General features: G+C 41.7%; 1 long non-coding RNA gene and 1 other non-coding gene across 2 annotated transcripts in view; one reads left to right on the top strand and one right to left on the bottom strand.

The window, feature by feature from the left end:
• The window catches only part of LOC139359582 (uncharacterized), a 42,232-nt gene extending 19,114 nt beyond the window's left edge, over positions 1–23,118 (bottom strand). The window contains exons 1-3 of the long non-coding RNA XR_011615659.1: positions 23,049–23,118; positions 22,699–22,773; positions 12,174–12,290 (exon numbers count right to left, since the gene is read on the bottom strand). This is a non-coding gene — a long non-coding RNA (uncharacterized lncRNA). The remainder of the gene's footprint in view (positions 1–12,173; positions 12,291–22,698; positions 22,774–23,048) is intronic.
• LOC112424618 (U6 spliceosomal RNA) lies at positions 8,300–8,406 on the top strand. The gene has a single exon (XR_003015404.1). It is a non-coding gene; the product is annotated as a U6 spliceosomal RNA (small nuclear RNA).
• Positions 23,119–27,932: the final 4,814 nt, after the last annotated feature.

Below are 27,932 nucleotides of genomic sequence, written 5' to 3'. Positions count from 1 at the left end.
AGAGAGAGAGAGAAATGAAGAGATCTACAAAGGCTAACCCTAGAACTTTTGGTTGAATGACAAATCAGCACTTGCAACGTAAAGGAGCTATACAAGGGCAAGGTGAGAAATCACCAAAAGAATTAGAGGTAATAGCATCCAGAACTGACATAAGAATATGAATGGTACCCGTACTCAAAATCCAAAAGGAAATGATGTGATGTAATTTATATCACATTGGAGATATGACATCGGAATACTAGGAAAGAAAAGTCTTCAGAAGGAGGAAAAAATTAACCCTAAACATAGCCCTGGTCCAATCAAAGAAAACATAAAAGACCCAACAGAAAGAAACTGTTTTCAAGCAACTGTGGTTTTCAATACCACAGAACAAAGTCCACAAATATATATATATATATATATATATATATATATTTTTTTTTTTTTTTTTTTTTTTTTTGAGACGGAGTCTCGCTCTGTCACCCAGGCTGGAGTGCAGTGGCCGGATCTCAGCTCACTGCAAGCTCCGCCTCCCGGGTTCACGCCATTCTCCTGCCTCAGCCTCCCGAGTAGCTGGGACTACAGGCGCCTGCCACCTCGCCCGGCTAAGTTTTTTGTATTTTTAGTAGAGACGGGGTTTCACTGTGTTAGCCAGGATGGTCTCGATCTCCTGACCTCGTGATCCGCCCGTCTCGGCCTCCCAAAGTGCTGGGATTACAGGCTTGAGCCACCGCGCCCGGCCAGTCCACAAATATTTTTAAAAGACAAACAAAACTAGAGAAACGAGAAAACAAGGTAAAATTCCCACTGGTTAAAAAGTCAATCAAAATTTGTAAGACTTACACAGAAGCAGGAAATTACACCCCACAATGAAACAAAAAACAAACCAATTTTGAAATGAAACAGAAAATAGAATTAGTACACAAGTCCTTTAAAACAATTATGATGCTATTTCATGCGATCATAAGGCTAGAAGAAACAAACATATTAGGTAAAAATCTGAAATATTTTTAAAATTTGAACTTCTAAAGATGAAAAATTACAAAATCTAAGATGAAAAATACACTTTGAAATTTACAACACGTGAAACCAAACTTACTAACCTAAATGAAACACAGAAAAAAAAAACCACTAAAAAATGTAATACGTGATAATTGAAATAACTTCAAGAGGCCAAACATACTTGTAGCCAGAACCACAAAACAGGAGATAATATAGAAAAAAAAATCTTTAGAAATCATGGTCAAAAACTTTCACATGTTTGATGGAAATTATAAGCATATATAACATGGCACTCTATTAATCAACTATCAGTCACTAGAAACATGAAGAAAAGTGGCTGAGTGCAGTGGCTCATGCCTGTAATCCCAGCACTTTGGGAGGCCGAGGTGGGAAAATCTCTTTAGGCCAGGAGTTTGAGACCAGTGTGGGCAACATTGCAGAACACCGTCTCTTTAAAAAACAAAAACAAAAACAAAAACAAAAAAAAACACACACACACAAACACACACACACACACACACATACACACACGAAACATGGCCTGGCTCTGTGGCTCACACTTGCTGTAATCCCAGCACTTTGGGAGGCCAAGGCCAGCAGATTACCTGAGGTCAGGAGTTCGAGACCAGCCTGACCAACATGGACAAACCCTGTCTCTACTAAAAATACAAAATTAGATGGGCATGGTGGTACATGCCTGTAATCCCAGCTACCGGGGAAACTGAGGCAGGAGAATTGCTTGAACCAGGGAGACGGAGATTGTGGTGAGCCGAGATTGTGCCACTGCACTCCAGCCTGGGCAACAAGAGGGAAACTCCGTCTCAAAAAAAACCAAAAAACAAAAAACCACACACACACAAATTAGCCACGGGTAGTGGCACACACCTGTGGTCCTTCTAGCTAAGGCAGGAGGAGGTTGAGGCCATAGTGAGCCATGATTGTGACACTGCACTCCAGCCCAGGCGATAGAGTAAAAGCCCATCTCTAAAAAATAAGGTAAACCATGACCAAAACAACTAAAATCAGAAATGAAAATTCTAATGCAGCCAAAGAAAAAGATCGTATTACACACTACAAAATCAAAAGAAAGCTGAAATCGTTATAATACTATCATGTAAAGTAGACAAAAATAAAAATTTTATCAGGAAAAAAGAGCATCATTTTATATACATTAAGGGTTTAATTTGTCAAGAACACACGCAAATCCTAAACATTTATTTACCTATTAATAACAGGGCTTCAAAATAAATAAAGCAAAAATGGAAGAACTGTAAGAAGAAATGAAAGAATCTACAATTATATTTTAAAATTTCAGCAAACCTCTCTATGTGATAGAACCAGGTCAGGCGTGGTGAATCACACCTGTTATCCCTGAACTTTGGGAGCCCGAGACAGGATTGCTTGAGCACAGGAGTTCAAGACCCACCTGAGCAACACAGGGAGACCCTGTCTCTACAAAAAGATTTTAAAAAACTAAGTGGGTGGGCCGGGCGTGTTGGCTCACACCTGTAGTCCCAGCACTTTGGGAGCCTGAGGCAGGCGGATCACCAGAGGTCAAGAATTTGAGTCCAGCATGGCCAAAATGGTGAAACCCCGTCTCTACTAAAAATACAAAAATTAGCTGGGCGTGGTGGCATACAACAGTAATCCTAGCTACTCGGGAGGCTGAGGTAGGAGAATCGCTTGAACCCAGGAGGCGGAGGTTGCAGTGAGCAGAGATCGCGCCATTGCACTCCAGCCTGGGTGACAGAGTGAGATTCCATCTCAAAAAAAAAAAAAAAAAAAATTTTGCTAGGTGTGGTAGCATATGCCTGTAGACCCAGCTACTGGGGAGGCTGAGGTGGGAGGATCACTTGAGCCCAGGGGGTGGAGGCTCAGTGAGCTATGATTGTGCATGTCACTGCACTCCAGTCTAGGTGACAGAGCGACATCACGTTCAAAGAAAAGGAATGATAATAATAATAATAGGACCAGTAGACAGAGAATCAGTAAGGATACAGAAGCTTGGATAACACCATTAACCAAACTGACGTAACTATAGAATACTCTGCACAAACTACCAGAATACAAATTCTGTTCAAGTGCATTTGGAACACTTACGAGATACACTATATTCGAACCAGAAAAACAACTCCTGGTAAATTTAAAAGGTTTCAGGTCTTATCACGAGTTTTTTTCTTAACCACTGTGTTATTAATTTAGAAATCAGTGACAGAAAAAAAAATCAATAAGACAACCCCAATATTTGGAATCAAAACATACTTTTAAAACAACCAATGGGGACCAGGAGCAGTGGTTCATGCCTGTAATTCCAGCACTTTAGGAGGTCAAGGCAGGTGGATCATAAGGTCAGGAGTTCAAGACCAGTGTGGCCAAGATGGGGAAACCTCGACTCTACTAAAAATACAAAAGTTAGCGGGGCATGGTAGCAGCCACCTGTAACCATAGCTACTCAGGAGGCTTAGGCAGAGAACTGCTTGAACCGGGGAGGTGGCGGTTGCAGTGAGCCAAGATCACGCGGCTGCACTCCAGCCTGAGCGACAGAGCAAGAATCTGTCTCAAAATATAAAATTAATTAATTAATTAATTAAATAACATAACCAACGGGTTAAAAAAAGACAAAAATATCAAGTATTTTTAAGACGGTTAAAGCAGTAATTGAAAGAAAAATTCATACAATTACACGACTATATTAGAAAAGAAACAAATCAGTGATTTCATCTTTTCCTTAAGAAACTAGAAGAGCAAAAGAAAGAAAGAACGAGCAGAAGTCAATGAAACAGAAACAGAAAAATAGGGCACACTCAATGAAATCAAAGATTAGACTTACACTTCTGGGAGGATGGAACGTACATACTTTTCCCTATTCCTCCCACTAAGTATAAATTTAAAAAGTGAATATTTTAAATGAAACGAATATTCTCTGAAAAGTGGAGAGAAGGCAAATTAGTTCAGGATCACAAGACACAAGGCACAGTATAGCAGTAAATTCCCTGGGTATTCTTCTTGACTAATGTATCCTACTCCTGAAATGCAAGAAGTGAGTACATCAGGAACACCGATGGGCACAGACCAATACAATTCCCAACAGGGCCGGGCGCGGTGGCTCACGCCTATAATCCCAGCACTTCGGGAGGCCGAGGCGGGTGGATCACCTGAGGTCAGGAGTTGGAGACCAGCCTGGCCAACATGGCAAAACCCCGTCTCCACTAAAAATAAAAGTTAGCCGGGCGTGTTGGCCGGCGCCTATAATCCCAGCTGCTCCGGAGGCTGAGGCACGAGAACCGCTTGAACTCGGGAGGCGGAGGTTGCGGTGAGCAGAGATCGCGCCGCTGCACTCCAGTCTGGGTGATAGAGAGAGACTGTCTCCAAAAAAAAAAAAAAAAGAAGCCCCAACAAAGGCCTTCTCTCTCCGGACCAAATTACCAGTAAAGTGGGATGTTCCCCAGAAAGAAAACTTTTGAAGAAGAACTGCTCTAATCCAGCATAACACCACAGAAAACCTAGCCCCACCCATACCAGCAATGATCGCATGGGAACCTAGATATCTACCCTCCTGAGACTGTCATGAAAACAACCCTAGATTCCCACCAGGTGGTGTCAGAGCAAATTAAGCAGGGCACTGGAACTTTCATTCCAAATGGCTAGTTAATGAGCATCCCCTCCCCACCGTGTCAGTGGAGAAACGTGGGGAAGCCTGGCCTTCACTACTATCTGCCAGTAATAGGGCATCCCTCCCTGTTCCCACTGGAGCGGTAGCAGAGAAGACCTAGGAGAGAGTCAGAACTTTCACCTACACACAGTAACAAATGAGGCCACACCCACCACGGAGATCAGGTGGGAGCCACAACTCCCACCTCTGCAAAGAACTGAAAGGGAGGCCGGCCACGGTGGCTCACGCCTGTAATCCCAGCACTTTGGGAGGCCGCGGCGGGAGGATCACGAGGTCAGGAGATGGAGACCATCCTGGCTAACACAGTGAAACCCCATCTCTATGAAAAATACAAAAAAATTAGCTGGGCGTGGCGGCGGGCGCCTGTAGTCCCAGCTACGCCAGAAGCTGAGGCAGGAGAAAGGCGTGAACCCAGGAGGGGAGCCTGCAGTGAGCCCAGATCGCGCCACTGCACTCCATGCTGGGTGACAGAGCGAGACTCCGTCTCAAAAATAATTAAAAAAAAAAAAGGGAACTAAAAGGGAATTTACTTCAAATATCAACATAGACAAGGTAGAGAACCTGAACTTCATCCCCAACCTGGCTTAACACTCTGCTCCTGTTAGATCAGTGTAAGAGAACACTAGTTAAAACAGTTGTTTAAGCCGCATAGTCTCATGAGAACACAAAAATGTGCAGGTTTCAATCAAAAGTTATTTGTGATACCAAAAAGATACCAAGAATTGGAAAGATTTCAAACTGAATGGAAAAAGGCAATAAACAAATGCAAACATTGATATATCTTACATCTAATATCTCACAGATACATCAGGATTAACTGAAACAAACCTTTTTTTGTTTATTCGTGGTTGTTTTTTGTATTTTGAGATGGAGTCTCGCTCTGCTGCCCAAGCTGGAGTGCACTGGCATTATCTCAGCTCATCTCCCAAGTTCAAGCCATTCTCCTGTCTCAGCCTCCTGAGTAGCAGGGATTACAGGTGCTGCCATCATGTCTGGCTAATTTTTGTGTTTTTAGTAGAGGCGGGGTTTTGCCATGTTGGCCAGGCTGGCTTCATACCCTGACCCCAGGTGACTAACCCATCTTGGCCTCCCAAAAAAAATGTTTCGGCCGGACATGGTGGCTCATGCCTGTAATCCCATCACTTTGGGAGGCCGAGGTGGGTGAATTACCTCAGGTCAGGAGTTTGAGAACAGCCTGAGTAACATGGACAGACTCCGTCTCTACTAAAATTAGCTGGTGTGGTGGCGCATGCCTGTAATCCCAGCTACTTAGGAGGCTGAGGCAGGAGAATTCCTTGAACCTGGGAGGCGGAGGTTGCGGTGAGCCAAGATCGCGCCATTGTACTTCAGCCTGGGCAACAAGAGCAAAACTTTGTCTCAAAAGAAGAAGAAAAACAATTTCAGTGGAACAAATATCCAAACAATATCAACGAACTAAAATAAACAGATACAAAACACAATAAAGAAAAATGGTTTTGTCATAGTGAATTGGGGTAGAAAAAAAAATACAAGAAAAATGGAATTCCAAAAATGTTCAAGTAACCCAAAAGAAAGCAGGAAAAAGAACAATCAAAAAACAAAAAAAAAACTTAAACGAGGCATGATGGCTGAAGCCTGTAATTCTAGCACTTTGGGAGGCCATGGTGGGTGAATCATCTAAGGCCAGGAATTCAAGACCAGCCTGGCCAACGTGGTGAAACCCCATCTCTGCTAAAAATATAAAAATTAGCTGGGCGTGGTGGCACATGCCTGTAATCCCAGCTACTTGGGAGACTGAGGCACAAGAACTGCTTGAACCTGGGAGGCAGAGGTTGCAGTAGGCCAAGATTGAGCCACTACCCTTCAGCCTAGGCAAGAGTAACACTTTGTCCCCGCCCCAACCCCCCCCAAAAAAGGGACTCTGACAACATCTGTAACTATGTAAATGACCCAAATACCTAAATACAGCAAATAAAAGACAAAAACTGGCCAGGTGCAGTGGCTCATGACCATAATCCCAGCACTTGGGGAGGCCGAGGAGAGCAGATCATTTGAGGTTCGGTGTTCGAGACCAGCCTGGCCAACATGGTGCAAAACTATCTCTACTAAAAATACAAAAAAAAAAAAAAAAAAAAAAAAAAATTTAGCCAGGCGTGGTGGTAGGCACCTGTAATAGCTACTCTGGAGGCTGAGGCAGGAGAATCATTTGAACCCACTAGGTGGAGGTTGCAGTGAGCCAAGATCATACCATGGCACTCCACCCTGAGTCACAGAGCGACACTCTGTCTCAAAAAATAAAAGACAAAGATTGACAAACTGGATTTTAAAAACTAACCTAAAGCCAAGCATGGTGGCTCACGCCTGTAATGCCAGCACTTTGGGAGGCCATGACAGGAGGGTTTCTTGAGCCCAGGAGTTCAAGACCAGGCTGGGCAACATAACAAGACCTGGTCCCTACAAATAATAAAAAAATTAGTCAGGTGTGATGGTGCACATGTGTGGTCCCAATTACTTGGGAGGCTGAGGTGGGGGAATTGTTTGAGCCCAGGAGGTCCAGGCTGCAGTAAACCACGATTGTGCCACTGCAGTCCAGCCTGGGTGACAGAGCAAGACCATGTCTCAAAAAAAAAAAAAAAAAAAAAAATGGCCAGGCACGGTGGCTCACACCTGTAATCCCAGCACTTTGGGAGGCTGAGGAAGGCAGATCACGAGGTCAAGTGTTCGAGACCAGCTTGGTCAACATAGTGAAACCCCATCTCTATTAAAAATATAAAAAAAAACCAGGCATGGTGGCGTGCACCTGTAATCCCAGCTACTCGGGAGGCTGAGGGAGGAGAATCACTTCAACCCAGGAGGCAGAGGTTGCAGTGAACCAAGATGATGCCATTGCTCTCCAGCCCAGGTGACGGTGCAAGATTCCATCTCAAAAAAAAAAAAAAAGAAAAATAAATAAAACATAACCTAACACTATTTTGTGTACAAGAAATTTACTTTGAATATAACAATCTAAGCAGGTTGAAAGCAAAGAAAAAATTAAAAACGTATATGATGCAAACATTAATTAAAGAAATGCTGGATATCAATATCAGAAACAGTATACTTCAGAGCAAACAAAAAGTACTAGAGACTAAGAAGGAAATTATTTATTGAGAGAAGGGTCAATCCACCAAAAGGACATAACATTCCTGAATGTGTATGCACCAAAAAACAGGACTACAAAATATGTGAAAGAAAACCTGATGGAACAGAATGGAGAAATGCATAAATCCACTAGAGAGACTTCAATATTTCCCTGTAACAACTGTTAAAACTACACATATATTCACAGCAAGAATATTTAATTCAACCCCATGAACTAACTGCATCCATGGATATTAACAGAACATTGCACCCACCAAGAGTAGAATACTTTTTTTTTTCTGACAGTCTCACTCTGTCGCTCAGGCTGGAGTACAGTGGTGCGATCTCAGCTCACTGCAACCTCTGCTTCCTGGGTTCAAGCAATTCTCCCGCCTCAACCTCCCAAGTAGCTGAGACTACAGGCATGTGCCACCATGCCCGGCTAATGTTTGTATTTTTTTAAGTAGAGATGGGGAGACTCCGTATCAAAAAAAGAAAAAGAAAATAGCCAAAAGTGATGAACAGCAGATATATAAAGGTACTAGTTTGCTTGTCGCAGCAGCACATATACCAAAATTGAATCAATACAGAGAAGATTAGCATGTTCCCTGCACAGTGATGACATGCAAATTCTTAAAGTGTTCTGTATTTTTTTTTTAAAGATACCAAATAAGCACCTGAAAAGATGGTCAATATCATTAGCCACTAAGTAAATACATATTAAAAACACAATGAGGCATGTGTAGTGGCCTGTAATCCCAGCACTTTAGGAGACCAGTCTGGAGCATGGCTTGAGCTCAGAAGTTCAAAATCGGCCTGAGCAACATAGCAAGACCCCATCTCCTCAGAAACGTATTTTAAAAACACTGGCTGGGTGTAGTGGCACACACCCAGAGTCCCAGCTACTCAGAGGGTTAAGGTGGTAATGAGCCATGATCACAACATTGCCCTTCAAAGCCTAGGTAACAGAGCAAGACCCTGTCTCAAAAATAATAATAATACACACAGTGAGATCACTACCCACCTATCAAAATTACTAAATGAAGACCTATGTTCACATGAAAACCAGTGTAATTTTTTTTTTTTTTTTTTTTGAGACGGAGTCTCGCTCTGTCACCCAGGCTGGAGTGCAGTGGCGCGATCTCGGCTCACTGCAAGCTCCGCCTCCCGGGCTCCCGCCATTCTCCTGGCTCAACCTCCAGAGTAGCCGGGACTACAGGCGCCCACAACCGCGCCCGGCTAATTTTTTGTATTTTTAGTAGAGACGGGGTTTCACCGTGGTCTCGATCTCCTGACCTTGTGATCCGCCCGCCTCGGCCTCCCAAAGTGCTGGGATTACAGGCGTGAGCCACCGCGCCCGGCTGTAACAGTTTTATTCACAATAACCTACAAGTGGAAATAACTGAGATTATCTTTCAGCAAATAAGTAATTAAACAAAATGCAGTATAACTGTAACAAACATTAAGCAACAACCTGGAGGACTCTCCGAAGAATTAAACCTAGTGTAAAAAACTCAATCCCAGAAAGTTACATGTTGTTTTGTTTTGGTTTTAGACCGAGTCTCACTCTGTCACCCAGGGTGCAGTGCAGAGGCACAATCTCAGCTCACTGCAACCTCTGCCTCTTGGATTCAAGCAATTCTCTCATGTTTCAGCCTCCCAAGCAGCTGGGATGTCAGGTGAGCGCCACCACAGCTGGCTAATTTTTGTATTTTCAGTAGAGACAGGGTTTCACCATGTTGGCCAGGCTGGTTTCGAACTCCTGACCTCAAGTGACCCACCCACCTCAGCCTCCCAATATGCTGGGATTACAGGCCTAAGCCATGCACCTGGCCTCTGGAAAATTACAACTTCTATTATCCCGTGTATATAACATCCTTGAGATAACAAAATTACCAAAATGAAGAATACATTAGTGGTTATGACTAAGTCTGGCAGCAGGAGGAAAGCAGGCGTGGCTATAAAAGCACAACAGGAAGGGAGAGGATTCTGGGAAGATGGTGCAATAAGAAGCACCAGGAACCTGAGGTCGGGTGTTCAAGACCAGCCTGACCAACATGGAGAAACCTCGTCTCTACCAAAAATACCAAATTAGCTGGGTGTGGTGGCGCATGCCTGTAATCTCAGCTACTAGGGAGGCTGAGGAAGGAGAATCACTTGAACCCAGGAGGCAGAGGTTGCAGTGAGCCAAAATCAGGCCACTACACTCCAACCTGAGCAACAAGAGTGAAACTCCACCTCAAAATAAATAAATAAATAAATAAATAAATAAAAAACAGTGTTGTATTGGCAGAAACACAGAGCACTGAAAGAGAACAGAGAGTTCAGAAATAAACTCTCGCTTATATGGTGAAGTGATTTTCAAAAAAGTGTCAGGATCATTCAGTGGGAAAGAGTCTTTTCAACAAATAATGCTGGGAAAACTGGATTATCTACATGCAAAAGAATGTAGGTGGACACTTACCTTACACCACACACAAAAATTGATTCAAAATGGATCAAAGATCTAAACATAAGAGCTACAACTGGGCCAGATATGATGGGTCACACCTGTAATCCCAGCACTTTCGGAGGTCGAGGTGGGTGGATCATGAGGTCAGGTCATCAAGACCATCCTGGCTAACACAGTGAAACCCCGTCTCTACTAAAACTACAAAAAAAACTAGCTGGGCGTGGTGGCGGGCGCCTGTAGTACCAGCTACTCAGGAGGCTGAGGCAGGAGAATGGCATGAACCCAGGAAGCAGAGCTTGCAGTAAGCTGAGATCGCACCACTGCACTCCAGCCTGGGTGACAGAGGGAGACTCCGTCTCAAAAAAAAATAATAAAAAAATAAAAATAAAAATAAAAATGTCAACAAAGTTGCTCAACTATAACAGAAAAAGAAAGCTTACAAGAGAATGTAGAGCTCATAGTTTCTACTTAGTGTTCGTTAGATAAATGCTTTAAATGGACTGAAAATCCTGAAACACTGCTTGAATCATAAAGAATCTATGAAATATTATGGAAGCATTTTCTAGCTTGTTTCTGAAACCTCTGGAAACAACCTCCTCATGTATCAATACAAGCTAAACTGCTTTACAGAAATAAAAAGGAAATTATGACTGGGCGCAGTGGCTCATGTCAAAAATCCCATCACTTTGGGAGGTCGAGGCTGGCAGATCATGAGGTCAGGAGTTCGAAGCCAGCCTGGCCAGTATGGTGAAACCCCCTCTCTACTAAAAATACAAAAATTAGGCAGGCATAGTGGCGCACACCTGTAATCCCAGCTCCTTGGGAGGCTGAGGCAGGAAAATAACTTGAACCTCAGAGGCGGAGATTACAGTGCACCAAGATCGCACCACTGCACTCAGCCTGGGACCGAGCGAGACTCTGTCTCAAAAAAAAGAAAAAAAAAGAAAAAGAAAAAAACAAAAAACAAAACTATACATTTTATTACATGTATACATTTGTCTTTCATATACTTGTAACTCAGAAAATCATGCTTTCAGAAATTGAAATACAATAATATTAGCAATCATAACATTCATTCATAACTGTACAGAATAAACTGGCCAGATGCTGTCTCTTACACCCTAGAACCCAGGTTCTGGTCAAGGCTTCTCTTGGTTGTATGAACTCACCTCATGCACCTGTCATAAGGCTCAAAAGAGATACGGTAAACAAAAGCGTCTTGTAAACTGTATAAGCCTGTAGATATGTGGTTCATCTTTTTTTTTTTTTTTTTTTTTTTTTTTTTTTTTTTTTTTGAGACGGAGTCTCAGGCTGTTGCCCAGGCTGGAGTGCAGTGGCGCGATCTCGGCTCACTGCAAGCTCCGCCTCCCGGGTTCACGCCATTCTCCTGGCTCAGCCTCCTGAGTAGCTGGGACTACAGGCGCCTGCCACCGCGCCCGGCTAATTTTTTGTATTTTTAGTAGAGACGGGGTTTCACTGTGGTCTCGATCTCCTGACCTTGTGATCCGCCCGCCTCGGCCTCCCAAAGTGCTGGGATTACAGGCTTGAGCCACCGCGCCCGGCCATATGTGGTTCATCTTAATCCAGGCACTTTAACGACTGACAGCTGCCCCCCAGAATCTCTTTTCTGGATTCTTAAAATAAATAACTTCGGCCGGGCGCGGTGGCTCACGCCTGTAATCCCAGCACTTTGGGAGGCCGAGGCGGGCGGATCACAAGGTCAGGAGATCGAGACCACGGTGAAACCCCGTCTCTACTAAAAATACAAAAAAATTAGCCGGGCGCGGTTGTGGGCGCCTGTAGTCCCAGCTACTCGGGAGGCTGAGGCAGGAGAATGGCGTGAACCCGGGAGGCGGAGCTTGCAGTGAGCCGAGATCGCGCCACTGCATTCCAGCCTGGGCGACAGAGCCAGACTCTGTCTCAAAAAATAAATAAATAAATAAATAAATAAATAAATAAATAACTTACTTATATTTCCAAGTCCGGTTCAAAAGTGATATTCTTAGAAGCCTCCGCATCCCATCTGTCCATCAGGCGGAACGAATCCGTCTCCACTCTAGTATTATGCTCTCATAACTCTTGGCCCTTCACCAGTTCGTTCAAGGGTATAAAGAGCAATTAAAATATGTCAGGCATCATGCTATGCACTGGAGAAAAACATCTTAAATGTGTAAAGCTTACAAAGGTTTTCACACACGTTATCTCATTTCGTACTTTAAAAAATACCCCATAGGATCATAATGGTTTGTTTACAATTTCTCTCACCAGAATGAATTCCCAGGGGGTAGAGACTAAGTGTGATTCACCTTTGACTCCCCAGAGTCTAGTGCAGTGTCTGGCACCCAGAAGGCACCCAATTAGTGTTTGATAAATAAATGAAAAAGGAGTAACAGACACTTGTTCGATTACTAAAATATCCATCAGGGTTAACACTGAAATAATCCTCCACAAAGTTTCCACAGGGGAAAGGGGAAAAATATATTATATTACACAAACACATCTGGGGAGTGAAAATTCCTCCCTCCGGCAGAGCATCTCCAACTCAAGTTTAACTGTGTAACAAAGGCACGTAGCAACTGAAGATGGATTTGACTTTACTACGGGACTAACAAGCTCTAAGTGAAGAACAATGAGTTCTGTATAAAAGCTCCTATGTAGATCATTCTGCTTGATAAACCTGGACATTATTACACAAATATTAAAAAAAAACTTAAACTAAAGGGCTTCTGCACAGCCAAAAAACTATCATCAGAGTGAACAGGCAACCAATAGAATGGGAGAAAATGTTCGCAATCTATCCATCTGACAAACGTCTAATATCCAGAATCCTCAAGGAATTTAAACAAATTTACAAGAAAGAAAAACCCAACAAAAAGACGGTGAAAGATATGAACAGACACTTCTCAAAAGAAGATATTTATGCGGTCAACAAACACATGAAAAAAAGCTCATCATCACTGCTCATTAGAGAAATGCAAATCAAAACCACAATGAGATACCATCTCATGCCAGTTAGAATGAGGATCATTAATAAGTCAGGAAACAACAGATGCTGGAAAGGATGTGGAGATACAGGCACGCTTTTACACCATTGGTGGGAGTGTAAATGAGTTCAATCATTGTGGAAGACAGTGTGGCGATTCCTCACAGTGACCCCTTTAAATCTTATTTTACATGTAATAAAACCATTTTCTCTTTACATGAATCAAATAAAGTCTCCTAAAGCAAACACTTAGGCCTCCATTTATTTCCCACTTTTGGCACAAAATTGGGTTTTCACTGTAACTGTGGTGTGCTAAGTGCATGGTTAAGCCAGTGTCAGCGTCATCTTCCTGTAAATTACAGATGCCGTCTGTGAGCAGGTCTCCTACGGACTCATGGATGTTGTATTTTGAAATCTGCTTTAGAGGATATTTTAAGACTTTTAGAACCAGAAACACCATTTGACCCAGCAGTACCATTACTAGGTATATGCCCAAAGAATTGTAAATCATTCTACTATAAGGACACATGTACACATGTGTTTATTGCAGCACTATTTACAATACCAAAACTTGGAACCAACCCAAATGCCCATGAAGGATAGACTGGATAAAGAAAATGTGGCACATGTACACCATGGAATACTAGGCAGCCGTAAAAAGGAATGAGTTCATCTCATTTTTGGGGACATGGATGAAGCTGGAAACCATCAGCTCGGCAAACTAACACAGGAACAGAAAACCAAACACCGCATGTTCTCACTCATGAGTGGGAGTTGAACAATGAGAACACATGGACACAGGGAGGGAAACATCACACACCAGGGCCTGTCAGGGGACGGCGGGCAAGGGGAGGGATAGCATTAGGACAAATACTTAATGCATGCGGGGCTTAAAACCTAGATGGCAGGTTGATAGGTGCAGCAAACCACAATGGCACATGTATACCTGTGTAACAAACCTGCATGTTCTGCACATGTATCCCAGAATTTAAACTATAATTTTTAAAAATTTTAAAAATAAAAAAAATAAAATAAAGTCTTGTTTCAGGATAATTTTAATTTGCGTTGCCACCTATTTCAACATGGCAGACAATTGTACCATCTGAACCAAATGGAGCCTTGACATGAAATCTGAAAATACCCCATGAACGGAGTGATAGACATAAAGTGAAATAATCCAATGCTACCAGTTCTCATAAGCTCAAAATGCAATTCTCTACTGTACAAAAATCCCTGGTATAGGTGAGAGATACACTTCAAGATCTTTGCATATTCCAAAGTTTACGGCTATCACTATGACACAGAGCTTCTTCTGTAAACTTCCCATGTTTCCACCGAAGAGCACTGTGTCTGGGGCTACTTTACTGTCACTAACTGCACAATGGTGTTTTCTCCTTGGTGTAATATTTCACAAGACAGAGAATATGTATGTGTGTATGTGAATCATTCATGCTAGTTACCACATAAATAACAACAAGCAGCAAATATGAAGATAAAAGTAACGTTGAAGTATAAATGCTGCTGTCCAGATGGGTGAGGCTTACTCATCCGCCAAGCGATGTCCTCGGCCCAATACAGTGAGTTTTAATAGACAGGGACAGGTGACATTCGTCTATCTAGTCCTACATGCCATTTTGGCATTGAAGGTTTCCCCAGGGCTGGAGTCACTTAGCTCTAGGTGCACAATTCTAATGTATGAGTATACTTTTTTATTCTAAAGCCACAGTGGGCAAAATAGCTCAGTGTAATGTTAGAATTCGTCTACTACATACCAAGCACTGGAATAGGTAAACATTTTACATATATCCTCTCTAATCTTTGCAACATTCCCCAAAGTAAGGGTTATTTTACCCACTTAAAAGTCACTGGATGCCGGGCGCGGTGGCTCAAGCCTGTCTGTAATCCCAGCACTTTGGGAGGCTGAGGAGGGCGGATCGCGAGGTCAGGAGATCAAGATCACCCTGGCTAACACGGTGAAACCCCGTCTCTACTAAAAATACAAAAATGAATTAGCCAGGCATGATGGCGGGCGCCTGTAGTCCCAGCTACTCGGGAGGCTGAGGCAGGAGAATGGCTTGAACCCGAGGGGCGGAGCTTGCAGGGAGCCAAGATCGCGCCGCTGCACTCCAGCCCGGATGGCAGAGGGAGACTCCATCTCAAAAAGTAAAAACAAAAGAAATAAAACTAACTGGAAAGTCAGAGGATTTAAGTCCACTGCCCCCAAAATCTACAGCACACACCAGGATATGAACCCAAATCTCTCTGGCTTCAAAACCCTGCCCTAATCATTTCACTATATCACCAATCCAAGGAAAAAGTTAAGGTATGTTAGTCAGATAAAAGTGGCAAATTAGACCGAGGGCGGTGGCTCACGCCTGTAATCCCAGCACTTAGGAAGGCCGAGGCGGGCAGATCACGAGGTCAGGAGATGGAGACCATCCTAGCTAACATGGTGAAGCCCCAACTCTACTAAAAAAAATACAAAAAATTAGTCAGCGTGGTGACACATGCCTATAGTCCCAGCTACTCAGGAGGCTGAGTCAGGAGAATCACTTGAACCCGAGAGGCAGAGGTTGCAGTGAGCCGAGATCATGCCACTGCACTCCAGCCTGGGTGACACAGCGAGACTCCATCTCAAAAAAAAAAAAAAAAAAAAAAAAAAAAAAAAAAAAAAGGGGGGGGGCAAATTAATGGGAGGAAAATATTAAAAGTTAACCCTACAAACCAAGAAATCTATTTATGATTATGTTTTTTGTAGGAGACAGAGTCTTGCTATATTTTTCAGGCTAGTCTCAAAGTCCTGACCTCAAGCAATCCTCCCGACTCGGCCTCCTGAGTAGTGGGGATTACAGGCATTACAGGCATGAGCCAATGCCCCCAGCAAGAAGTCTGTATGTTCTTATCACGCATGTGACTAAACAAAATTATACGTAAGAAACTGACAAATCGGCCGGGCGCGGTGGCTCAAGCCTGTAATCTCAGCATTTTGGGAGGCCGAGGCGGGCGGATCACAAGGTCAGGAGATCGAGACCACAGTGAAACCCCGTCTCTACTAAAAATACAAAAAATTAGCCGGGCGCGGTGGCGGGCGCCTGTAGTCCCAGCTACTCAGGAGGCTGAGCCAGGAGAATGGCGTGAACCCAGGAGGCGGAGCTTGCAGTGAGCCGAGATCGCGCCACTGCACTCCAGCCTGGGCAACAGCGTGAGACTCCGTCTCAAAAAAAAAAAAAAAAAAAAAAGAAACTGACAAATCATGGTAATATTTTAAATATTATGACTATACTGAAACCCTGCCAGAGGTATTTTTAAAATGTCAAGGCTTTTTTTTTTTTTTTTTTTCCCAGACAGAGTCTCCCTCTGTTGCCCAGGCTAGAGTGCAGTGGTGTGATATCTTGGCTCACTGCAACCTCTGACTCCCGGGTTCAAGCGATTCTCCTGCCTCAGCCTCCCAAGTAGCTGGGATTGCAGGCACGTGCCACCACACCTGGCTAATTTTTGTATTTTTAATAGAGATGGGGTTTCACTGTGTTGGTCAGGCTGGTCTCGAACTCCTGACCTCGTGATCTGCCCACCTCGGCATCCCCAAGTGCTGAGATTACAGGCGTGAGCCACCGCACCCGTCCAAAATGTCAAGGATTTTTACGCTGATGTGCTTAATGTGCCCAATCTGTAATTCTAGTTGTGATCAATGACATGCGCATAAATCAGAGGGTACTTCTATGAAACAATCACAGCCTGCAAGTATGGATAAAACGCCTCAGCTTTACCTCTTAGATGGTTCTAGACAGTTTCAGAATTCGTGCCTCTTTCTTCAACTCTCTCATTAATTTTATTACCCTTGGCAGTGAAATAATCTTACCAATTGCTTTCCCTATGAAATTGTGAATGAAAATTCCCATTTCTCTTTGCTAGGTCTTGTTAGCTGCCATCTCTGGGAAGGAGAGAGTGTTTTCATAGACAGGCATATCAAGGACAAATAATGGAGCTGAAATACAAGGGTGAATGGCAAATAAACTGCATCTTATGAAGTAATTCCAACTAATTTCTGCCTGGTGCACTGTGTTTAAAAGGATTCCTAGGCCACATCTGGAGGGACCTGGGAAAAAACACAAAAGAGAAGTAAGGAAGGTAAGTGGAGAACCAGTAAAGTGTTGTGCTACAGTAGCCTAGGGTTTCAGGAAAGGAGATTATAATATCAAGTCAGGCAGAGCAGCAGAAAAACAGCACGAAGAAAAATGACGGTGAGACTTGTCATGCAGGAGATCACCGATGTGCCTATTGACAAGTTCAGTAGTGTTGTGAGGGAAGAAGTCAATGGGCTAAAGCGGAAGTGAGTGCTGACACAGAGACAGCAGGTGTAAACCAGAGACAGAGCCAGCGTACCGGATGGCTGAAGTCAAATACTTACGTAGCAAATGGGGATAGAGACAAGCGTCCAATGGATGTATTGGCCTTCTCAGGACAAATATTCCATCCCCTAAAAACCATAGGAAAGGGGTGAAGAAGGATACTCCTATAGGTCAATTTATGGAAGACAGCAAAACCTTAACATTCTCAATGAAGTAGGAGCTAAGAACCTCAGTATCAGGTGAAGAGACAGGAAGGTCAAGATGGGGAAGGAGATTGGGTAAAGATGTTGAAGAGAATGAGAGAACTAAACAGGGTTGGGCAAGGAAAAGGCATCAGGCAAAGCTGAGTACTTAGATGAGTTTGAAAAGATTTAGTAGTTACTTTAAAACAGGGTTCATCTGTATGACTTGTTGCTTTTTCTTTAGCCCTCAGATACAGAAGTAGAACAACAGACTGGATTGGGCTGGCATTTTACCAGGGTACAGCAGGAAGACGGGCACAGGAAAGGCCCAATGTTGGGAGTATTTCAGTTAATCTCCTGTGAGATCCAGGCGGGCTAGGGTAGCAGGGTAGGTTATAAGAAGAAAAATACAGACAAACTTGTGAGACTGCAGAGGCCTGGAAGGAGAAAATGTGTTGGGTGACAGTGAGATGCAGAAGATTTCTGAGGTGATACACCTGTAGATGAGAAGGTGGAGGTCCCAGCCCGGGTAAAGGGTGGCTGATCTACAGCTGGTGATGACCACTGGCATTAAAGGAATCCAGAAGAGACGAGGCTTTTTCTGTTTGTGTAAGTTATCTCCTTATTCTAGTTTCTCTTCACCCCTGAAAAACTCTGAAAGTTGTCAACTTAAGGTAAATTCAGAAGACCTATTTTATTCAAAATGATAAAATGCTTCTAGAGAAAAAGCATATTATGTCTGGTCAGATAATGCATGTATGACTTGGGACAAATCATAGCATTTCAGTGTTTGAGGTAATCTAGTCTGTCCTCTTTATTCCTTAACTCTCCATCTGTACAGACAGAAACAATATAATCAGCCACATATCTTGTATAAAATAAATATGAATAGAGAAACAATTATAAAGGCAGAAGTTCTTGGGGTGAGGAGAAGAACTTTAAAATTAACTAGCTACGGCCGGGCGCGGTGGCTCAAGCCTGTAATCCCAGCACTTTGGGAGGCCGAGACGGGCGGATCACGAGTTCAGGAGATCGAGACCATCCTGGCTAACATGGTGAAACCCCATCTCTACTAAAAAATACAAAAAACTAGCCGGGCGAGGTGGCGGGCGCCTGTAGTTCCAGCTACTCGGGAGGCTGAGACAGGAGAATGGCATGAACCCGGGAGGCGGAGCTTGCAGTGAGCTGAGATCCAGCCACTGCACTCCAGCCTGGGTGACAGAGCGAGACTCCGACTCAAAAAAAAAAAAAAAAAAAAAAAAAAAATTAACTAGCTACTTCTTCAAGAAGAAAAATATCAGGGAGTACTGAAAGATAACAATTGTAGAAAGGAAGAGAAATTAATCGAAACAGCAACCAAAAACTTTCTAAAAATGTATCAACAGGCCCGTGAAAAACAAATAGCTGCAAGCTTGACACTAATTCAAAGTCAGTATTTTCTTCTGACTGAGACTCAGGGAAAGCAAGCCAAAAATGAAAGTTATCTTATTCACCTTGTAGGAAAAGAAATTTCTGTCTTCCATAACGCAACCTACTAAAACCTACAAACATCCATTTTCAGATAAAAAGAGTATTAAGGAGAACTGGTAAAAACAATTCATTATAAAGTTAATTATCTCTCTCTCTCTCTCTTTGTCTCTCTCTCTGTGTGTGTGTGTCTGTGTGTGTGTGTGTGTGTGTGTGTGTTAAAGTCTGGCATTCATTTACAATAATTGATCAACTCTTTTTCCAAGCCAAAATATGTACTTTTGGAACAAGTAAAAATTTACATTATCATGAAAGAAGATTTATGAAGAAGCATAAGCTTAAACATAGTTCTTGCCATAAACAGTCTGATCCTTCTGCAAAATATCAAACTTGGAAATTTGGCAATATTATAGAAAAAACTGCGAATGAGTGTGTTTTTTGATCCTGCAATTCTAATTTAGGAACTTATCAAAATAATGATGGATACACACAAAGGCTTTACTGTGTATAATAATAAAAACAGAAAATAATACAAAAGGCCAGCATTAGGGAAGTGGTTACATAATTTATAGTTTCTCTGTATTATGCAATATATGCACCATATATATGTGTATACGTGTGTATATATATATATATATGCATATATATATACACATTTATGTATTTTGAGACGGAGTCTCGCTCTGTCACCCAGGCTGGAGTGCAGTCGCTGGATCTCAGCTCACTGCAACCTCCGCCTCCCAGGTTTACCCCATTGTCCTGCCTCAGCCTTCCCAGTAGCTGGGACTACAGGCACCCGCCACCTCGCCCGGCTAGTTTTTTGTATTTTTTAGTAGAGATGGGATTTCACCGTGTTAGCCAGTATGGTCTCGATCTCCTGACCTCGTGATCTGCCCGTGTCGGCCTCCCAAAGTGCTGGGATTACAGGTGTCAGCCACCGCGCCCGGCCGATCTGGATTTCTTGACTTCATGATCTTCCCCCTTGGCCTCCCAAAGTGCTGGGATTACAGGCATGAGCCACCGTGCCCGGCCACACCATATGTTTAAAAACAACAACAACAAAAATCAGATTACCTGGGAAAAGGCTTGCAATCTACTGAAGAGTAAAAGACGTTAGAGAATTTGTAGTAATGTGTGATTTAAATTTTTCTTTTTGTGTTGTTGAACTATCTATGCTTTTTAAAATGAGCACTACGACAAAAGCACATTTAGAGCTTTTGTTATTTCAAAAAAGTTATTTCAAAAAAATCTTCCCACTTCTTCCTCAAAGCACTTAGCAAATGAAATACAGTAACATTGAAAAACTAGTTTTTCACATTACTTTGTAACCATATTTTACTAATAATTTTAATATTATCTTGCTTCCTAGCAAGTATTTTTAATTTCAAAAAAATTGACTACAAAAAGTATTTGGAGGCTGGGCTGGTGGCTCACGCCTGTAATCCCATCACTTTGGGATGCTGAGGTGGGTGGATCACAAGGTCAGTAGTTTAAGACCAGCCTTGATAATATGGTGAAACCCCATCTCTACCAAAAATACAAAAATTAGCTGGGTATGGTGGCAGGTGCCTGTAGTCCCAGCTACTCGGGAAGCTGAGGCAGGAGAATTGCTTGAACCTGGGAGGCGGAGGTTGCAGTAAGCCTATATCGCACCACTGCACTCCAACCTGGGCAACAGAGCAAGACTGTCTCCAAAAAAAAAAAAAAAAAAAAAGGAAAAAGAAAAAAATGTATTTGGAAGCTCGTGTACTCAATATTGAGAGCAAAGACTAAGCCCTGGTTTTCACAATCAACAACTCCTCTAATTCATCAGACGCTCTCATTCCATTCAGTTTCATCCTATCTCAGTTTCTCTCTGTATAGATTTGGCACACACAAACTTCTTCACAAGAATGTTGAAAGAAATGTATATAAAATATATAATATATGTAAAGTGTATATATTGGAAGTATATATATATTGAAGCTCTCATTCCATTCAGTTTCATCCTATCTCACTTTCTCACTGTATAGGTTTGGCACACACAAACTTCTTCACAAGAATGTTGAAAGAAATGTATATAAAGTATATAATATATATAAAGAATATTGTATGTAAAATTGTCTGAGACTTTATACTTTGATCTAAGATGGAAAAATACCTTTTGATTTCTGTCTTCTCAGTATGTTTATAGCCTAAACAAATTATTAAAGATGTGTATACTTGAATTGCTTCATTCTCCTGTAAAATGAATGATATTCAACTCCTCAAGGATTTACTTTGAATAATTAAAGCAAAGGCAAAACTTTCTGCAAAATTCATACATAAGTTTTAATATGGGATGTGTTCTGAAGTCATGAAATAAATAATATTTGTGTGTATAATATAACCGGTAGACGCTTCTCAGCATCGAATCATTCTTGTCAAAGTCAACTACTGCATTTCTAACTGTGTCTTTTGAAGCAATAAATATAGAGATACTGATGCAACCTAATCTGTATTTTGTGCTACTAGAATATTCTATCCTCTAAATTACTGTGTTCCCCAAGAATAGATTAATATAATTTTGGATGCAACACAAAATTCTTTTCACAGTGGTCTTTGTCAAATACAAAGAGAACTACCAAAGCTATGAATACCACAAACTAAACATGCTCTAGAAGAGACTGCCCACATGTTCGAACCAATAATGTCCAACAGATTCAGAAAACTAGTTTCAACGCTAGGAGCACCCAGGCTTCTAAAAAGCTCTGGATCCTTCTGTGTTTTGATTTCAACAGCTTATATTTAAAGTGGTGACTTTTAAAGAAAAGTAAATTGAAAGGTATGTTAAGTCCGTAAGACATGACTAATTTATGACATTCAGTAGCAAATATCAACATAATTCCTAACACTTAACTCTCATGGATACAAGCTGCTCAAGTGCTTATAGGCTAAGTCCACAGAGATAAGTCATTTTCTAATCCTTAGTTTCTACAACAAAACACAAAGTCAAGAGCAAAGAAACCTGTAAATTTCAGAGAAAAGTAGAAAAACAAAGAAACAGACTATGGTGGCTTATTTTTAAAACTATATCTACTTCATCCAAGTATTTAAGTACTTTCTTCTGAAATCTTGAAAAATAAAACCTTTTTAGAATTTGATATATGACCTAATGTCTCTTTATATGGCTTCTTCATATATAAGTGGTAACAGGCCATTCAAACATAAGTCATTATCAGCATGATTTTTTAACTAATAACCTGTAGTATTGGACAAAAGCTTTAGAGCAAGACTTGCTAAGGAAAAGAGCACATTAAGGCAATAAAAAACATGGTAAGGTAACAATTAAGTGATTAGCACAGGATCTTTTCTCACTATGGTCGGAAGAGTTGCAATTCCTTTTCTATGGAAAAGAGTCATTAGGAGAATAGAATGAATTAGCATGGATAAAGCACTTACTATAATAAACATCATAAAATGTTTGTTACATAAGTCAATGAATCAATAAACACGGAAAATCACATCATGCACGTACATTCAATAATACCTACTTTTGAAGGTGGTCATGTTCTTTCAAAAATAGCTCAGTTCGTCTGTTGTTTACTCCAGACCCACTTTTATATGACCTGGGACAAAAGAGAACATTTATAAACATTTTTGGCAGAGGATACAAAATCTGAGGAAATGAGTGACCCCAGTGATCTTGAAAGTAGATGCATGGACTCTCTTCATAGTTTTGAATGAACAACAAAAGTGCGTCATCCTTTCCCTTTCAGCCCCAAAAATGATATCTAGTATAAACAGATAAGTATTAATGCCTCTCTATTTTAGGCCTAACAGTTTACTATGTTTTTCACGAAAATAACTCAACATTCAGAAACAAACAAACAAAATATCTTACTTTTACTTTCCTTTCCTTCTCTGCTATCTTCATTTTGTCCAAGCGGAAGTAAACCGTAGCACTGATTACTATGTAGCATATGGGGAGGGAAAGCCGTTGAAATGGAATGTTTTCCATAACAGTAATACGTGTGGTCCACCAACGGAAACTTAAGGAAGCCAACAATTTTTTTTTTTTTTGAGACAGGGTCTCTTTGTCACTTAGGCTGGAGTGCAGTGGCACAGTCTCAGCTCACTGCAGCCTTCTCAACCTCCCAGGTTCATGTGATCCTCCTGCCTCAGGCCCGCAAGTAGCTGGGAGTACAGGAGCACGCCACCATGCCCAGCTAATTTTTGTATTTTTGGTAGACATGGGGTTTCGCCATGTTCCCCAGTCTGGTCTCGAACTCCTGAGATCAAGCAATCTGCTCACCTCGGCCTCCCAGAGTACTAGGATTACAGGTGTGAACCACCATGCCTGGCTCCAAATTTTTAAAATTCAAGTTAACTGTACGAATACTACAGTAAGACCAAAGAGAGTCATGCTGTTAAAATGGAAATACTGGCTGAGACGCAGGGCTACCGTGCAAAACACAGGAGAAAACACCACCGAGGAAGGCAGAATGATATAACCAAGAACACACTGGACTCGGGAGACTGATGACTTGGATTTAAATCTATACTCCATCCTTTCATAGCGGCTTCACCTTAGACAAGTGTGTCAATGTCTACATTTGTAAAATGAGACTGATTATTTCTATCTTAACGGAAAGATCATTATGGAGCCAAAAAAAAAAATGCATGAAAAAATACTGTGTAAGTTACTACACACACACACCCACCCACACACGCACACACAATGTCAGGTATCATTACTATATCACATCTCACTAATCATATTCTGCCTTGGATCATACTAACTTGAGTACCTGCGTTACTTTCCTCCAGCACCTGGATTATAAACTCCCGCAGGGCCACGTTGGTCTTTACATTTCTACCTGCTACTGTGACTAACTCAGAGTTGGTCCTCAGGAGCTAGTTGAAGGAATGGATGAATATATCTTTTCTGCCCATTTCTCAAAAACCAAGTGATTACAATGGGTTGCATTCTAGTGATTCCCACACATTGTGTGTGAGGGGTGCTCGGTGTCTGTACATTAAAGGCATCCCGTACACAGGTTCCAGTGTATTCCTCAAAATGTGTATGTAAATACACTGAACGGAAATTAAACAAAAGGCTTACATGTCCTGAAGGACTAGAAATCTGACAACTGTCTTACTGTTGAAACTGTCACAACAAAATAAAGGATCTCTAGGAAAGTGTTTCTGAGAGTACACATAATGTACAGTTGATAATCGTGTATATCACAGTTTATGAAACTTATCACATAATCTCTCACCAGTGACACGATGACAGGTATCATTTGATGGCTCCAGATTGGAACGTCTTCATCTTCAATGAGATGCCCACGGGACTTAACACTGTCAGTAGTGTTCAGTTGTGAAAAAATTTCCCAAATTGTGTATCAAATGCTAGAATAGATCATTAAAGGAGAGGCGAAATGACTTCACCTTAAAAAATATTTAAAATGATAGATTGAGATCAGCATAAAAACATTGGGAGTCCTTAAATAATGTAACATTAAGGCTATGAGTTTCTATGTATTATTGTTGTAATACATACAAATGTAATATACAATTGTTGGGACAAGGGAGGGGGCAGAGATAGTGGATAAACAGGAAGACAAACATGGAGAACTTCAGTAACTGATAATGCTATAATTTTAACAATTTTATTTTCTTTAGCACATCTGCAGAGGATCATAAAAATAATGTTGTAATTCTTAGGGTGGGTGGTAAGAGATCAAAATACCGTGAAGATACCATCTAAGCTGCACTTTGAACTAAGACAGGAAAGTCAAGGTTGGCAGCAGCCAATGGTAAAATAAGAGGAAGCATGAGATAAAAACGGAAAAGTAGATTAGGATGACGCTGTAGCAGCAATGCTCAAAGACAGTGAAATGGGAATTGGAAACTGTGAAATCTCCACCATGGTTCTGCCACTCAATTTGCAATTAACCGTGAACATATCCTAAAGCCAAATTTGAATAAATATTCTGCAAAATAATATAAAGGGTAACTTACTCAATATCTTTTCATACTGATCCCATGAGATTCTGCCTTTCCCGTATTGCCATAAAGTTTGCTTTGGTTTTATGGAATCCACGTGTATAATCCTGTAATAAATCAACATCTAGTTTCAACATAAGCTAATTATTGGATTTTTCATCTGACTGAACCAGTTACGTATTGTCTTTACACTGTAAATTTCTGTCAAGGAAAGTGCTATTTAAGAAATCAAATTAACCAAAGGTAAAAATAACTTTATAATTACTTTTCTGAAAACTGACCAACTTCTTCCAAATGAAAATAATTCAGTGTTAGGGAAACAGAGCCATTACATCACTATCCTTTGTACCTCCTAGTACTTTGTCTTATGAGGCAGAATTAGGAAGAAAAAATTCCCAAATAAAATAACTTCAAATAGCCTAGGAGAAAACTTGAGAGGCTCTTTCTACTTAATAGTGCACCTAATAGAGCTTATTTTCCAATTTCATCATTTTGGACTCTCCCCAAAAATTTGATTCCTAAACTAATCAAAAAAGAGCAAGAGAATCGTAAAGAACAAAATAATCTTTAAACATTTTCCTTTATTTTTGTACCATTGTATTTTTAAAAGATATTAAGGATATTAATTACTTTTTAAATACGCAGTGATGGCCGGATGCAGTGGCCCAGGCCTATAATCCCAGCACTTTGGGAGGCCGAGGTGCGTGGTCACTTGAGGTCAGGAGTTCAAGACCAGCCTGGCCAACATGGTGAAACCCCATCTCTACTGAAAATACAAAACTTAGCCGGGCATGTCAGTGGCTGTAATCCTGTGCCTCAGCCTCTTGAGTGACTGAGATTACAGGCGTGTGCCACCATGCCCAATTAATTTGTTTTGCAATTTTAGTAGAGACAGAGTTTCACCATGTTGGCCAAGCTGTTCTCAAGCTCTTGACCTCAGGTGATCCACCCGCCTTGGCCTCTTAAACTGCTGGGTTTACAGGTGTGAGCCACTGCGCACAGCTGAACCCACTTTCTGACTATGGCCACTGCATTGAGGGGGATATACTGGCGGTGTCATTATCACTGTGTAAACTAAGGCCAGGGAGCTAAGCCTATGGACTGGGACTGTTTCCACAGCTGCTTTCACGTAAGCTTTGGTGGCCTGCCCTCTCAGCAGGAAGGACAGAGATGGCTATTGCCATCTCTGAGATAAAGTTGACTTCACTTTAGAAAGCAGAATACTTGATGTTTCACTTCTGGTTCCTAATTCTGGGTCTACAGGGAGAGACCCCCTCTGTTCTACTTCATGTATCACAGTTCCTGAAACGCTACTAGTTAGAGGTCCTTTGGGCAAACAACTGACCTTTTCTGCAAATCCTTCTTATCTAACAAGACCCAGCTTAAATGTCACCTCCAAAACTTTCCTCAACCTCCACCCCAGGAGAGTAACATTCTCTTGGTACTTATCTTGTCATAGGACTTATCGGACTCTATTGTAATTAATTATTGTGATGATTTTACATTTCTCTCCTGTATCTTGATGGCTAGCATGGGGTCTTACTGATCTTTCGCCCTCAGCGCTCAATCATGGGCACTTACTGTCCTCAGTAATGTGTGTTTTGGGAGGATGAGGAGAATTCAGAGAGCCGTTGTAATTAGGAAGACACTCACATGGCTTTCCATACAGATAGGCATTATTATTGCCATGTTACAGTTGAGGAGACTAAGCCACGGAGAGTTTTAGTAGCCCGAAATAATAGTTAAATGCAGAACCACAATCAAACTCCAAAGACAGTGGTCTAAACTAGTCCACATGACTGTCAGGCTACATCCAAATTCTGAGAAAATAATTTGGACTCATCTCTGGGTACAGATAAATGACCGTTTCGAGGTCAGAGAATTCTCCTTTATTGAGCGTGGCACTCATCATCACGATTTCATTAGCGCAGAGTAACTGCTTTGAGCAAAGCAACTCACTCTAGAGGCTTCTGAGTGCTCAATCCGATTAAAAATAGGTGCCATCCACCCAAAACTGTTACTTTGGATTTCAGTGAGTTGAGGAACAGCATGTGGCCTTTATTGCTGGCTGTTTGCTAAAGCCGTTTCGAGCTTGTGAAAAGAAGCCTGATCCAAGTATAGCACAGTGGCTGAGAGTGAGGACCCCGGAGTGTGACAGGTCTGGTTTGCATCTGGCTCCACTACTTGCGCTGTGTGACCTTGGGAAAATTAACTTCCCTTTCTGAGCCTCACTTCTCTTTTCTGTAAAGTGGGGACTATAATTCCTACTTCAATGTTGGACAGACTAAATTATAATATATATACACATACATACTCCTGGCACAGAGCCCTCAACACTGGCAGCTACTATTCTTGTGGATTTCTGTGAAAGGGGATGCGTGTCTTTCTATTCCCTAGAGCGGGGCACCTACAGACAGCTCATGCAAACTGTATCATTTCATTAAGGAAATATTTCAAGATAAAGAAAACTCAGAACCTGTCCCTATTTTATTCAGCTGGATATTGTAAACTGAACCATGAAGAGACTCCAAGGCTGAAGCTAGTATTACTGTCACTTCCATAGCTCTATGTGGGCTCATGATTCCCATATGGAGATCAGGAAGCTTCATATGTGACCAATTCTGCCTCAAGAGTCATTAGCCAGGGGAGGGGCAATAAAATCACTCTCTTAAATAAGTTCCTCACAAGGTGACAAAGAGCATCACGATTGTCTAGAGTGGACAGTCGACACCCAAAGAGCTCCTGCTCCCAGTGAGAGCCTTTACAACATAAGAGG

Source organism: Macaca nemestrina, chromosome 17 (assembly GCF_043159975.1).
Source record: "Macaca nemestrina isolate mMacNem1 chromosome 17, mMacNem.hap1, whole genome shotgun sequence".
Lineage (NCBI taxonomy): Eukaryota > Metazoa > Chordata > Mammalia > Primates > Cercopithecidae > Macaca > Macaca nemestrina.
This window is presented reverse-complemented; position numbering and strand designations above follow the sequence as displayed.